A 16469-nucleotide genomic window follows, 5' to 3' on the forward strand; every position below is an offset into this window, starting at 1 on the left:
TTAATCTCCTGTGGGCTGTTTATCACGATCGTCATCACCCACGGTTTACTGATGTTCACTGACTGCCTCCACTGTACCAGGTTGCGAGCTAGGCACTCTACACACAGCATCTCCAATCCATAACGAACCCTGCAACCAGGCAAGTCAGTGGGAGCTGAACTGACATCCTATACACGTCACAGCCAGGATTCCGGCCTGTGTCAGCCTCCAAAGGCCATGATTTATCTTTCCACTAGGCCAAGGTCCCCATCTCTGGTCATCCTTTCTCTTCCATTTCCACTGCCACCACCCTATTGTGAGATCTTTTAATTTCAATGGAAGCTTCCTCTTCCATTCCCACTGGAACCTAGCCTCACCCTGTACTAAAATACTGCTGTCCTCATGACATTTGCCAAAAAGGAAAAAGCAAAAACTTTCAATGGCTTACCTTTAACTAAAGGATGAAAACACACACACACACACACACACACACACACACACACACACAGCAGCTCTTAAGCTTTTTATAATCTGGTGGTTTAAAATGAAACAAAGACCCCTTACATTGGCCAGGCGAGGTGGCTCACACCTGTAATCCTAGCATTCTAGGAGGCCAAGGTGGGAGGATTGCTTGAGGTCAAGAGTTTCAGATCAGCCTAAGCAAGAGAGAGACCTCGTCTCTACTAAAAATAGAAAAAATTAGCTGGACACAGTGGTGCACACCTGTAGTCCCAGCTACTCGGGAGGCTGAGGCAAGAGGATCACTTGAGCCCAGGAGTTTGCAGTTGCTGTGAGCTATGATGATACCACTACACTCTAGCCCAGGAGACAGAGTGAGACCGTCTCAAAAAAACAAAAACAAAACCCTTACATTTAGTAAGGGTGAAAATATTTTTTAAATTTGGAGAGCGAAAGTGTAGGTAGACCCACAAACATGACATGTTGAGAAATAATCAACTTGCAGCCGGTACGGTGGCTCACGCCTGTAATCCTAGCACTCTGGGAGGCCGAGGCGGGAGGATCGCTCGGGGTCAAGAGTTCGAGACCAGCCTGAGCAAGAGCGAGACCCCCGTCTCTACTAAAAACAGAAAGAAATTAGCTGGATAACTAAAGATACATAGAAAAAATTAGCCGGGCATGGTGGCGCATGCCTGTAGTCCCAGCTACTTGGGAGGCTGAGACAGAAGGATTGCTTGAGCCCAGGAATTTGAGGTTGCTGTGAGCTAGGCAAATGCCACAGCACTCTAGCCTGGACAACAGAGTGAGACGCTGTCCAAAAAAAAAAAAAAAGAAAAGAAAGAATTGACCTGCTTTGGGGCAACTGTAAAACACAGAAGAGTGATAGACACGGGGATGCCAGACCGACCTCCTGTTGAAGGACTGGGCAACACTCTCATGGGCAATGAGGGGTTTCGTTCCTTTTGGATTTTGGCACTGTGGTCGACAATTTCTTACATTCCACCAAAGAGCCTACGAAGATCTGGTTAGAGCAGAGATGGTGCGAGATAATAGAATCTGGCTAGAAAGTGGTGTAGAGGTCATCTGGTAAGTGTCACTGTGTTACTGACGGGAAAAGCGAGGCCCATGAGGGGAAAACAGGATCAGAAGCCATGTGTCCTGACTCCGGCTCACGTGCCTTTCCCTCCCATCCTTCCCTGGGCATCTTGCTCGTGTGGTATCTGCTCCCAGACAGTTGTCACTGGCTCCCATTCCGAAGAGCGGAGGCACTTCCCCTCCGTGTGTACTGCCCACCGCTGACTGCATCAGCATGTAATCAATATCGGACGGCACTGCCTGCCCTCCTCTTCCACTGCACACACTTTCCCTGTCTTGTTTCCTCCCTCCCCTGACTTATTTTTAATAAGAATTCTGTTTTATCTTTCCTCTCTGCCCTCTACTGGGAGGACATCTGGCCAAACACACAGATGCCTACTACAAAGAGACCCCGCTGGCTCACGTAGCTGGGGGACCCCCGCCCCCTTGAGCCTAGATGGTCACGAAAAAACATTCAAGAGAGATATCCCCCTGTTACCAGCCTTTGTAGTGTTTGTTTTCTTAGCATTACTTTCCAGAGCCTGGGGACTTTGTTCCCATGGGGGATGGGGGTGGCAGGGAAGGAAGGGCAAGGGTACCCATCTGCAGAGTGCTACGGCTAAGAGATTCCAGTTCAGGAGGTGAAGCGGTGTTGCCCCTTGCCCCCAAGAGATCCAGCTTCTCAAAAAACCCGGCCCAAACAGCACATTTGTAATTCAGCAAGCTACAGACAGAAAGGGCTGAAGGGTGCGTCCCTTTCTGCTGGTTTTCCCTCTTGAACTGTCTCTTCCCGAACGCCATTCTTAGCTCATGTTTTGAATGTATTTTCCAGTGTCCGAGTCTGTAACACAAAAGAGTCTGGGGGCCTAGTGAAGCCAGAATCACTGTGGTTAACTCCTTGGTCAGTCCACGGAGGCTGACAGTTTGGTTCCTGGTGCCCAAACTCAAAAGTTCCCCACATCGCCCTGTTTCCAGTAACATGTTTCAAGCAAGAGGAGTAGGGGGTGGGGTGGGGCTGGAGATCCAGGAGCCCTTAGCTGATTGGAAGGAGTAACTGACATGCTCCAGGAATGACAGTGAAGTGGCCAGAAGGATTCACCAGCAAAGGGGATTCCTTTCTGCTGTGGTTCTCCATGAAGAGCCCTCCCAAGTGCTGTGGTTCAGGCTGCAATCTAGTCTGTTTTTCTCATCTTTTTGGAGAAAAAAATGTGTCTCTATTACTATCAAAGTTTTCTTCCATGTATATCACCAAAGGTGGGCTCATCTGTTAAAATCGATCCATGCTGATCAAGCCCTTTCCTTGATAGGAGGCGGCTGGCTCTGTGGGTAGGCATGGGGCACTTCTGGGCTGTCTTAATTATTGCGAGTGTCTATAGCTCTTGATGGTGTTACCATAAAGATCATGTTACCAAAGAGAAGCTTTAACAGGCTGGTAGATTGCACAATCCAGAAAACCACAGGTTTTGATCTGAGATTTGCAATGACCTTTTCATGTGGTTTTTTTATAGTTATTAATCTACTGCCTGGTGGCATATATTCCCATAAACCCGTAAGAATGATTTGGCTCTAACAGTAAAACTGATGATTCAGATAAATTCCTATAATTAAAATGCCCTCAAAAGCAACAAAACAATAAGAGTAACGTCCTGGTTAGTTGCTTGAATGTTATGCAACATCATCAGAACAAAAAAATACATAAACTACTTTATCCCCCAAATAACTAGCATTTCCTTACTATAAAGGCCATGTAAGTAAATGACGGAATATGGATCTAGTTAGTAAAAAAGAAAACCATTTTATTAGTGAGTAATTTAGTTCCCCAAATACGAATCCCAGCCCTGGACACCTTCTTATGCCAAGTTTCCTAAAAGATGTGGAAAACCATGAAAAGGGAATCAGGACAAGAACTGGAAATGAAATTACTTTCAAAATAAGTGAAACCTCACAGCAACCCTGTATTGCTAAAGATGTGTTCAAACCAGAAAAGTTACTTAGAATAGAGTTTTATGAGAGTGTGAACTCTTCAGTGTTCATTCTCAACTTACATTAATATTCTGCACAGTTACTAAGGGTATAGTTTTTTTCCATTAAAATTTTTTCATGTATATAAAAAGGTAGTTAGTCCTTGTTTGGTTTTAATGTTTTTTTTTGTTTTAAAGAATATACATTATTTATTTAAAATGTATAATTTATACTCTGCCTACTAAAAAAGAATTGTTGTAGGCAAAAACCAGATGTAATGGTCCCACTCAGAACATGCCGTGTCTGCCAGAATATATAGTGTCTCAAAAGAACGCCATTATTTTCTCTTTGTGGTTTTTATAAGAAATCCTCTATTATAGGAACTGTCCACAAATGCTTTCAATTCCGAGGAGAGGAATCCTCGCTCACTGGGGAGCTCAACCATCACATCCCTTAGAGTCGCCCCTCCTAGCCGGCCCCCTTCCCCTTGGCTCCATTCCTATTCATTTTGTTCTATGGGCACCGAGTGAACTGTCAACATTTCGGCAAGCCTGACTACTTCATTATCTGGCACTCCCATACAATGTCCTTCTGTGATGAAGCACTGAATCTTTTCATTAAAAGGACTCACGAAAGTGCAGCTCCCGCTTGGGTCATCAGTCTGCTGTATAATTGAGCCAGACGCTTGCATCGACAGGCATTTCAGGAAGACCACTGGACGTTTCTTTCGAGGGGGAGAGTTTGCTGTTGCTGTGAGTTCAAAGAGGAATCGCTGAGGATGAAGGCCCTTACCGAGGCCCTGATACAGGCCAGGCGCCCCCTCCTTGCGACTTACAATCCCTTTAATATCCCTGCAGAGCAGGAATTCTGACCCTCATCTTATAGATTTTTAGGAAAAGTGGGAGGTTAAAGAGGTTGAGTACCAAAGCCATTGAATAGCTGAGCTGGGAGTTGAACCCAGATCTATCTATCTATCTATCTTTCTTTCTTTCTTTTTTTAATTTAACCAGACACTGAGCGAACAACCCAGATCTTTCACTTGTTGCTTCTCCAAGTTTATATATTTCCAGAAGTGAAAAACAAAACAAAGCAAGATGAAAGATGCCCAAAAAGATAACCTGTAGAAGGCTGACGGGTTAGACTTGGAGTAGAAATATTCTGTCAAAATAAAGGAGTGCAGAAACATCCTTTCACATGTCGAGAGGCTTTGCTCAGAAATGAGCAGTAAAATTTTGTCTCCAATAAGTTAACTATGACAGGCCTGAGGACTCTACAGGCTGTAATTTCTCCTTTCCTACTCTGTGGTGACATACTTACGCAGCACGTTAATTCCGCCCTAAATAAATGCTCATTATCTCCATGAGAGGTCAAGATTGGCTTGGCGGTTTGGCTGGTCAGGCTTGTTAGCTCTGCGGGGGAATATCCCCCAAGGGTGATGGAATTTTGGGAGTGGGGTGGGCCAGGAAGAGAAGGTATCTTTATAATTTCAAAGCAGAACTATGGGACGTGCAGAGCCTTGATCAGTTTAAGCTTGAAACCATAACAAGTTGGTTTCCCCTATCGAGTTTTCTTTTAAAGTTCTAGTACACTGAACCGGGGCCTCAAAATTCAGTCTCCAAAGGCCCATTCATCTACAGACCGAAACAATTGCCGGTGGTTCAAGGGTGCAGGAGTCAGGCGAGATAAGATAATGGAAAGGAAGAAGGTGAAAGGAGGGTTTATCAAATAGTGATAAAAATTAATTTATCTCTAGCCTCTTAGCCTCGCTCTTAAAAAAACAATCTATCTGGAGTACACAGGCGAAAAACCGGTTTTGTTTTGTTTTTTTTTTAACCAATACTACCTTGACCCTGTGGTTCAGAAATCCATAGTAATTCTCCAGCTGCTCCAATGCCTTAAAGTCAATTCCAAGATGCTCACCAGCCAGCACCCTCTGACCATGCTGGTCCTCAGAACCTGCAGCCAGAAGCACTGGCTGTCATCCTGGCCAACGTCCATCTTACCAGTGAGGATACTGACGCCCAAGGACCTCCACCGCCCATCACAGTTTACACACCGGTGAGCCCTGGCTTCAGGACGCAGGTTCCTGACTCCCAGCTACAGTTCTTTAGAGCCCAGAGCACTGCCCACACCACCACACTCTTTTCTTGCTACGTCCTGTTTATTCATTTATTTGAGAAACAAGTATGGAACGCCAGGCACTGGGTGTAAGAGTAAACACAAGAGACAAAAATCTCTGTTCTTGTGGAACTTACACTCCAGTGGAGAATATTTTAACATGTCAGAAGGTGATAACCGCTAAGAAAAAAATAAAGCAAGGAATGGGCAAAGGGCATGGAGAGGAGGTGGATGGCAATTTAAAATAGGGTGGCTGGAGCCTGCTTCGAGTGGTGACATCTGAGCAAAAACTTGAAGGAGCTCGAGAGAGAGCCCTGGGCACCTGTGCTAGCTGCACCCCCCACCCCCAGGTCTGCTCCTTTCTTCTTGAGATTTGCCCTTTTTCTCCCTGAAACACTCTTCCCCTCCACTAAGTGACTTCCTTCGAACTTACTCACAGATTCCCTCCTCAATGAATCCTTTCCTAATGAGCCTTGAATACCTCGGCCCCTATGTCGTCCACAACGGCACATCCACACCCATTTGTGTATTTCTCAGATCATTAAATGCCAGCTTCACGGCTACCTCCTCCTACAGGTATGGAAACTTTATTTTTCTGTACCATTGCATTTACGTTTCCCTAAACAAACCAGTACTCTCTAGCACTCTGCCCATCACGGGCTTAACAGATCCCCACCCGGAGTGCAGATGCTGGCAGTGGGAAGGAAGGGTCCCGTCGCTCCCCCCCATCAATCTCCTTCACAAACTGGAGCCCGCTCTCAGGTGCGGGAGATTTCACCATCTTCTCTCCCACCTCTGTGCCCGGTCTTCCAGGCGACTTGCTGATCTCACTGTCCCTCCAGCCAGGGTGCAGACGTGCTGGGAGAGGCCCGTGGCTCAGGGGCCTGACAGTCAAAATGCTGACACTCCTGAGTGCACCTTCCTCCCACACTGTCAAGGCTGATGCCACAGGAAGCCACCGACTCAAACCTCAAAGGAAGAGTTTTCTTTTCTCCGCTGGAGGTGGGGGGTAAGCTGGGGATTACTGACTGAGAGAATGTAAAATGTGCCTTTAAACCCCCTCCCAGGCTGAAATGAGTCCCAAGACTCTAAAGTGGCCGAGCATTTCTACATTTTGTGGCTCTCAGCACTCACAAAACTCAATCTGCTAGGGCAAAGACGAGAAACGCAAGCGCACAATCCAACACTAGCCTTGAGTGTTGCTGCTTTAAAAAGTGTCATTTCCGAGCAGCTGAAGGACTACAGTAATGATGATGGAGAACGGTGCTGAGCAGGACAAGTCTCAGTTAATGACAGGGTGTTTGTTGCTTGTCACTAAAACATTGCTGGGGCATGTGAAAATTATGCTGCAAAACAGGTGCTGGGAAAAAAAAAAGCCTACATCCACTATCTCTCACATCCCTGCTTGATTTTTTTTTTTAAACTAACAAAACTAGTGTTTTGAGGGAAAAGGTCGGGGCGGGGCTTCAATGTAAATGCAAGTATCAATCAGTCTGACAGACATTCCTCATTCCTATATGAATATGTGTTTTTCCTCTCTTCGAGTGAAGACTATAATTGAGGACACTCAGAATTAAGGGAAAAGGGCCAAAACGGAGTGACAGATTTCACTGTCAGTGTTTCAAAACAATCATTCTATTCTGCACCGAATGTAGTAGCCTCAGTTCTGAACCTTAATGAGAACTGAGTCAATCAACTTGAAATGACCCAAATGAGGAAAAGTTGGCAAATAAATAATGAGGGAGATGGGAGGGACCTATTTAACAGACTGCTGGCCGGGAAGGCTGTGTGGGGAGTGTGGCCCCAGACTGAACGAGGAGCATCCCATTTTTCAGCCACACTTGTCATTAAAACCGGACAAAGGACAGAGAGAGGAAGAAATCTTTTTATGAGGCAAACAGCTATGGTTTTAGAGGTCAAAGGAATGAAACGGAAAAACAAAAAGGAAAAACCACTGAACAAAAATGTCAGAAGACACACAACGAATTATGATTGAATGGAAATGGGAAAATGTATGCTTGTTTCATTTTCCATGCTGCTGTAAAGAGTTCATAAATGACAGTTCAATCTAGACAACTGTTTAAAACTGAAACAGATAAAAGCATACATCTGTATATACACACAAAGTTTTTCGGACAGTAGAGGTGTTTTGAGAAAGGATTTCTAAAGCAAAATTCAAATTTACAATTTCCCATAGCTTTATCCAGGGTGTGGCTGGAGCCAGCGTATACCAACCAGTGACACCAGTGACAGCCAACTGTTTTTCTCTCTTTACAACTCCATGTTCAGTGACTTTATATTGGTAGCATGAAATTGGTCAGGCTGGGAGTATTTACACCATGGAAATAAGCAAAAAGCTCCAAATGAGGGGTTTGGCCTTCTGGAGATCTGGTTGTTCAATGTTTGCCAGCAACACACTCAACGTACCGCCACTGATCCATCACATTTAAACAAGTCAAACAGTTGCTCTGTCCATATAGAGTGAGCCCTTGAGAAGTTCAGGGTCATGGGCACAATCAACCTGGACATGGTGATTATACCGAAGCATCACTGCTTCCCTCCCCATCGAGGTTATAGAGATCTTATATGTACTCCTATTGGTGATATTTGTACACATTAGATATTTTGAATTCAAAATTTTCATGGAAACAAGGGAAATTTCAAATTCATAATCTCTGTGGGGGGGGGAGCTAATTTTAGATTCCTAGTGCAACTGACAATGTTTAAGGTTCAATTCCCACATGTCTATTAACTTCATTCCACAGATACAGGTTTGACTTCACTCTGCCCAACTTCCCTAAAAGCACATTTCCTTCTCATGTGGAAAGGTTCAGAAGGACTGGCCTGAGCTGTCACCCACCTGCCATCAGCAAGGCAGAATTGAGAGGCGGCACCCAGGGGAACCCGCCTAAGGACAGGCAGTTGTGGGGGACACATTTGGGTTCAGATGGAGGAATCGCCACAGGGGAAGGGATTTCGAATGACAACCCTCAGTCTGGAAGATATTCTCTTTACCTCCTAAAATGATGCAGGATTAAAATCCTACCTACTAGGCAGAAAAAAAGTCCAAAGAGTCCACAGGACACCAGAACTTCATTCACATGCATGAGATGCACAAATGTTCGTGATCGCAACAAGCAGACCCAGAAACAGAAACAAGAAAACATCAGAAATATGCCAGCTGAGCTGTTCACAGTGGGGGCAGAACGCCTTCTGAACTTCAGCTCTCACAGTGGTGAATCATAAAATTTGACCAGGGGCACATCAACTCCGGAAACAAGAGAATCGTGGAGATCAGAGATGCAGAAAATATAAACACAATTTCATATGATAAGAAAATTCTTAGGGTAAAAATCACTTCATTGTATTTCATGCTCAAAGAAATGAATTTTATTTCCCAAATGGCCAAATGGCTCCTCACTAGGGTTGTAAACTGGTTAAACAGGCTGAAAGAAGAGGATTTGGATGAGGCCTTAACAACACTGTCCAGCCCACACTCAGCTGATGTTCTCCACTGCCCCAGTGCATGTGGAATCTGGAGTTAATATCAGAGGCGCCCACTAGGGATTCACTCATATATTTTATATATAATTTACAGCATATATTTGTTTACATTAGTTCTTAGTAAACTGCATGAAGTTTAGAACATAGTGTGAGTTTACTGCTTACTATTCTTTAAAATATTCTATAGTAAAAGAGTCCCTCCCGTTAAGAAGAGCTCCTTGTCTTGAGAGGGCCACTACGCAATAGGATCCCAGGAATGGGCACGGCTCGACGGACCAAGGCAGCACACCCCTTCTAGAATGGTGCCTGAGCCAGAGCCCGCCATGCCCAGGGTAGCCAGGCCTCTGGGTGGAAAGGCACCCCTACTGCTGGAAAGGCAACTTGAAGCTCCGGTCCTACTGATGACAGGCCAGCAGTGTCATCTTTGCACATACACAGACAGCACTATCAATTACCTTCACAGTATGCAAGGCACTGAAAACGAAGGATTCAGTGAATCAGAAAATGTCCCTTCCTCAATGAAGAATAAAATCAAGTCAGGACTTCTTAGCTTTCACTACTATGCAATGTTCCTTCCTGCCGGAAGGCAGTTGTGTTATTATAGCAAAGCTAATCAAGACAACCAACCGCCTGCAAATACAACCTACCGGTCACCCTGAAACAATTTGTCACTTCCTATAGCACTTAGGGGAAACAACACCTAATAAACAACACCTAGTAAAGCAAAAGAACATATAAAGATCCATTTTTCAAAGGAAAAATCCCGTGTACAACCGTGGTTATGACAGTGCTTATAAAATTAGAAGCTCTAATTTATTAGGGTATACAGAGCCCCAAATGACAGTGTGATTATATGTTTACTAAATTTTATCCACAGGACTGTTGTGTAGAAGTCAATCTTCTTGGTTTTGAGCTTGGTGGAAGATCCATCTGTTTCCACTCCTGCTTTCTTCCCAGACACGCACCACAACTGGGCACAAATCATAGGAGAAAAATGTTTATCCAAGTGGAGCTGGAAAAGACAGGGCTCCAGGAGGGCCCGGGGCCCAGGGAGGGCTCCTTCTTTCAAAGGCTTCTGCTGCACAGGCCTCGGGTAGCATGGACAAGATCACAGAGTAGGGGATAGAAACCATTTTTTTTTTTCAAGGAAGAGCAAAAACTTGTGATTATCTAGACAGGATAGGAGAAAGGGGAGAGCTGCAGCAACAGTGAAATGAAAATAAGCAACAGGCCCTGTGACATAGACTGCAGGAATGTCCCTGTTGTCAGGTAACTTGTGTCCTGACAAGCTGGAGACACTGAGGTGGAGGATCTGTGCTTTAGTCACTAGAAATTAGCGATGACACAGACTGTCTCTGTTAGTGATTAGGAACAGGTTCTCAAGTGAAGCGTGAGACTAATATCTGCATGACAGTCACATAAAATCACTTGGACTCCAGGGCTAAATTAATCAAGTATATCAGGTAATGCAACGAGTGCCGCCGATGTAACCTCCACTGTGGTGATTCTTACTTCTGAAATGGCCAATCTGCTTCCAGTGCTCAGGGTTTATATCTGCACACCTGGTCCACAGAGCAGATGCCTTCACGCGGCACCAAAACTAGGAAGCAAATGCTGCGACCCCACCCACCTGTCCCACATCCCCTACTCAGGGGCGCTAGGCTTGGATAATGAAAGCATTCTTCTTTGGTAAATGCATTTCAGAGTTCTTCCCCAATCTCAACACTCCTACCTCCACCCGCCCTCACGAAACACAAAATAGGCAACAGATTGAAGAGACCAAACTGACTCCATTAATTTTTATTGTACCATCTCACTTCTATTAAGTCAAGCGCCACAGTGATGACATCACTGAATCAAAGTAAATGACCCAAACCCTTGAAGATGGTGCAGAAGTAGGGGCAAGATAGAGCTTCCTGTAACATTTTGGAGGGTACACCTGAAAGAGTGTTATTTACCAACCCTGGATAACGTAATTCACACAAAAGAGAACAATTAGTGATTCGAGGGTGTACCTAGAACATTCTGCCAAGGGGACATTTGATGCTGTGACACACAAAGTGTCATGGTGCCTCGTGAATAGGGGATCCATGTTTAGTCTGATATTCTAGCAAAACAACGCTTCTGGCAGAACAGGTTCAACCTTTCCCCCATCTTCAAAGGAAACTGAGATTACAGCTCTAGCAAAAGACAACGACTCCCTCAGAGAGATCGCTGCATTCAAGTTAGAGGAGGACAGCTCACAGCTCCCCGTGCCCGGGACAAACTGAGACGGTGGTGGTGGTGGCCAGGAACACAGGCTGAATCTGTGGGGAGAGCACTCATGGTTTTCCTCCTTTTCAGTTTCCACCTTGATGAAAAATGAGAAATTTGCATGCAGTTGAAGAAAAACTACGCAGACTTTTGTGTCATAATCTTACTGCTGATCTTATCTACTCATCAAATACAAGCTTGTCCTATTTGATCACATTTCTGACGGTCATACTTTCCTCCCTCCACAGTGGGAGGGGCTCTGTGTGGCTTCTCCCATGATGCTTCCCGTCCCGTTGTGAGCAGCAGACGTCTCCAGTGAAACTAAACAGAGGGGGAGAGAGCCATGTGGACACATGGACACTGATGCAGGCAGGACCAGAACTATTTCCTTAGCCACACTGATGAAGGGTTTTTACCAGTTCCTTAGTGAGGATGAACTGGAACCTGATATCAAAACCCACTGTATGTCCTTTATAGTTTATTGTATATAATTACGTACCATAAACTGTGCGTGGTTTGCATTCCAGGGCATGGGATCAGTCATTCTCAACAAATCCTTCTGTTGATTTCTGTAAGTCTCAGCTAAGAACCCCTTACGGGCTTATCTGAACTGGGCAGAACTGACTGTTGTGACAGAATCCAGGGCCCAGGAGCAGTAGCCCCCCAGAATTCTGCCTGGTGTGCTTCGTGGTACATCTATCTGCAGGTGACCATCAGCTGACAGATATCCTGGGCGCACACCCTGTGCTCAAGACCAAACGATGCCAATAGGTGCCAATGGGAAGTTAGAAACATACATTGCTATTCACTGTACCGCTGTGAAGTTGCTACACTTCCCTGTTAAGTTGTTCTCTTTGTTCCCCTCCCAAGCTTGGGCCTCCTCTTGCATGTAGGCCCTATTCCATGAAGGACCCAGGGGGACTGGGGGCTTCCAAATACCTAAGGCCGAGGTTGTTGTTTTAAGCCACTTGGCTCATGTGCACGTCTGTAAAGCATTGCTAGAATTGGAGGTGTTTCAAAGGCAACGAGGGGCATGTGAGAAAAAACGATCTAATAGAGGGTGAATTCCTGGTGATTTAAAACTGCTGAGCAAGGAGGCAAAACAGACCTTGAGGGACAGCATACCTTGATGTCCTCACAAATACATTCCTTAATTTCTAAGAGACCGTAATTTATCTTTCTATCTTGGGAATGCTATAAGTAATATTTGGCAAATGTAGATATTACGGATTGTTAATATTAGGGAACTAAAAAGTCCCTTTAAACTCTGCATGGAAATCTGTACGTTTTTCACGTTTGCACATAGGTTAATGCGCTAGCACATCCAGTGTTGCAAGGATGGCCTGCGGTTGCAATAAAGCCCTTCAAGGAACAAGCCACATGGCAGTTATGACCTCACCCCAGAAAAGCATTCACGAACATACATCTGGACGTGATTTCAGGAGATCCATGGGCTCCAGAAGCCACCCATGGACCTGAGGCACAAAACTTGTGATGCCTGCCTGGCCTCTCACGGGAAATACGAGGATAGCGTCATTTTTTCCCATCAGAATTTATAGTTGCAAGCAAGTTTTCTGGTTGCCTGTTACACTGGCATACTTCACAGCGTCCACTGAGGGAACAACTGCATTTACAAACATCTCCTCCTCATCCATCAGCCCCGTTCATTCTCATGATTGCCTGGCCCCAACCAATACTCGTCTGCAAGTCCTTGGCCCCAATAACTAACTCAACACAGCAACACATCATACATCACTAGTGTAGACCACAGATGTCTATGCAGACAGTTAAGTAGCATCATCGAGACAATCCAGTGCAGAGAAGAAGCAAAGGACAGAACTGTCCAAAAGAAGGGAGGAGGCTGGGCACAGATACATGGGAAATTGGAGAAAGTTCATCTCTTGTTAAAGTCAACAAGTACAACGTCCACCATGGAGGCCCAGATGTCCCATTAAGAAATGTCCTATTTAGTCTCAAAAAGTTGGCAACCGTCCTTGTGGGAACTGACAGCAGGAGCAGCAGCTGTAGTGAACAGATCAGAAGTGTCCTTCCTCACATCTGGCTTCACTGTGGTCATGTCCCTCCTCTGCTTAAGCCCCTCTGGTAGCTTCTCTTCTCACTGTGAGAAATAGCTGAGGTTCACGAGGCCCTGAACTGTCTGCCCCAACCCTGCCCTCCTCTGGCCCCCTTGCTCCTCCTACTCCAGCCATACTGTACCTTGAACACACTAGACAAGCTGCCGCAGGGCCTTTGCACTTGCTGTTTCTGCTGCCTAGGACTCTCTCCCTGGATACCCTCATGGCTCTCTCCCTCACTTTTTTCAGGTTTTTACTCAAATGTCACCTTCTCAGAGAGGCCTTCCCTGATCATTCTTTTGAAAAATAAAAATTTCCTCCCCACCTTATCCATCTCCCTTTCCTGTTTTATTATTTTATTTATTTTGAGACAGGGTCTCACTATGTTGCCCAGGCTGGAGTACGTGGCTACTTACAGACACAATCATAGCTCACTGCAGTCTTGAACTCCTAGGCTCAAGTGTTCCTCCTGTCTCAGTCTCCTGAGTACCTGGGACCACAGGTGGAAGCCACCATGCCTGATTTTGTTTTATTTTTCTTTATAGCACTTAGCACCATTTAACATACTATCTATTTTATTTATTTTCTGGCCTCCCCAAACAAGAATGTAAGTTCCATGCAGGCAGAGATCTTCGTTGGTTGTACTCCCTATTGCATCCACAGAGGCTAGTACCTGGTGAGAATAGTACCTTTGGCACAAAGTTGTTGAGAAGATTAAATGAGTTAATACATGTAAAACACCTGAACAGCACATGGCATATACTAAGAACTATGCCAATGTTTGCTATCATCTTGATTTTGTTTTGAACTTCATGATAAACCTAATGGGCAGTTATTGTTATATCCATTTTACAGATTAGGAGCCTGAGACTTAGAGTAATTTAGTTGAGGTTTCAGTAGTGGTTGGCAGAGCCAGGATTCACACCCAGATCTGACTCCGTGTTCTGTGCACTCGTTCCCCTTGCTCTGCTCTGGAAGTCCTGGGATGGAGGAGAGGCAGAAATCCATTCATTCTGGAATAAGCTCACAACCTGAGGAGGCTGATCCAGCCCAAGGGACGGGAGGTGGGGAATCCAGTCTCCGGGATCCAGGGAGCATTTACGTACAGACCTTAACACTGCACGAATCTGAAATGGCGTGTGGCATTCTGTTTACTTCCTAACTTCACCAAAAAAATGTAATAGAGCTTGCCAATTAAAAAATGTTTTCATGACCCCAGAAAATCCATGGATTGGAGACATTTACTTTAAACAGTCGTTCCACCATAACAGGAAAAGAGGTAGAGCAGAGGAGTTTATTATAACAGCTGCTTTCATACCCCAAACAAGGTTTGGCTGTTTTTGGCAGGTTGTACTGTAGTAGAGTTGGCAAGAAGCTGACAGACTGTGTGAGTTTCCTTTCAAAAGATCATTTTGCTTCCTTAAAAAACCCATGACTGGACTATCTAGTGTGAACTGCAGATGTTTGTTCCTCCTTTGCTCCTCTGTCCTCCTGGGGGTCCCACCCTACGTAGGCCTAAAAGGGGGCACGAGTTTGTAGAGCAGGAAGAGCTTGGAATTGCAAAGACCCGGGTTAGAATCCAATGTTCCTTTTATTGGCTGCTTAACTCTCCTGCAGTGTCCTCATCTGCAGGGTTATCGGAAGGATTAGAGTAAGGCAGAGAGAGACCCTAGCACTGCCAGGTACAGTCGCAGGCAGCTATGTATGACTATGACAGTCATTACTAAGAACGTAGATGGTTAGGGGCTAGAGTCCCAAGTCCTTCTCAGGGCTCTCCTCAAACATTTCATTTTACAAAACACGTGCAGCAGAGAAAGTAAAGTACCGCTCTTTGCCTTTGGTGCTTTTTAAGAAGTGACTTATCTGTACCCCCTTCCCTTCAAGCCTACAAAGTGGGCTAGAAATAGAACAAGGATAGATGCCAGGGTCCCCTTGCAAGTATCGTTGTTCTTGGGGTCCAAAAAAGGAGGACAGGGAAGGGAGAGAAGGGGACCTGGTGGTGGCCCGGAGGGCAAGGCTTCACTGGGTTTTAAAGTGGAAATCCTACAGGAAGTGAAAGCTCCCGGCTTCTAGGACCCGGGCTGTGCTGGGCTGTGCCTCCTGTAAAACCCAGTGCTCAGCAAGCAGCTGAAACCGTTTCAAGGCTAATGGCTTCCAGATGGCAGAAGAGAAGCAGCAGCATGATGCACTCGACACGTGGGAGCCCAAGCACTCTGATGCCCATTGGTCAGGCTGCTGACGGAAACTCATAAAGAAACCATAAGAATGAGGTCTGCAACCCCCAGCGAGCTTGCATCCCCTGGCTAGATTCAAAAGCCTGTGCTGGAATATGCCAGTGTCTCTGGTAGCACAGAAGCCACTTTTCCTGCCCGCTCCAGCCACACTTGCTCCTCAGCATCCAAGTCAGAGACCCACAGACAGCACAGACCTCGTGGCTCAAAGGAAAGGAGGCTCCCTAAGCATTTGGGAGACGTGTGCTGGGCTGGGGTTTTGGACCCTGCTGTGGCGGAGGGAATCCTTGGCCATTGCTGGCAGCTCTGAAGGCCTATTTTTGATTTCCAAAGCTTTTAATCCTCTGTCTGTCCACAGCCTGAGCTTGGAGTACTTGCTTTCCACAGACAGACAGGGAAGCTGGTGAGCAGCCCAAGAAAGTGAGGGGTGAGGATCCAAAGGGACAGCACTTGCTGGGCACACACACAGCACTCACTCCTGGGCTCCAGCCTGCTGGGGAGTGGGGTTGGGGAAAAGTGGGCGGGTAGGTGGGGCCCGAACTCTTTCCCCACTGACAGGGGTGTGGTTTCATTTAGACATTAAAACATCCCACATCCCAAATACCAACACAACCAAAAGGAGAATCTGGAATTGTGCACATCTTCAGCACTAACCCAACATCTAGGGGTGACACTGCAAATGCTTAACAAATGCTCTGGTACCGATCAGGTAGAAGGGATACCCCATGGTGCTCCCCGGCTGAATATCAGCCCTGCCTGCACCCCAACAGAGACATTTAAAAGACACCCTAGCAGTTACTTGCAGGTGGAATAT

Source organism: Eulemur rufifrons, chromosome 5 (assembly GCF_041146395.1).
Source record: "Eulemur rufifrons isolate Redbay chromosome 5, OSU_ERuf_1, whole genome shotgun sequence".
Classification (NCBI taxonomy): domain Eukaryota; kingdom Metazoa; phylum Chordata; class Mammalia; order Primates; family Lemuridae; genus Eulemur; species Eulemur rufifrons.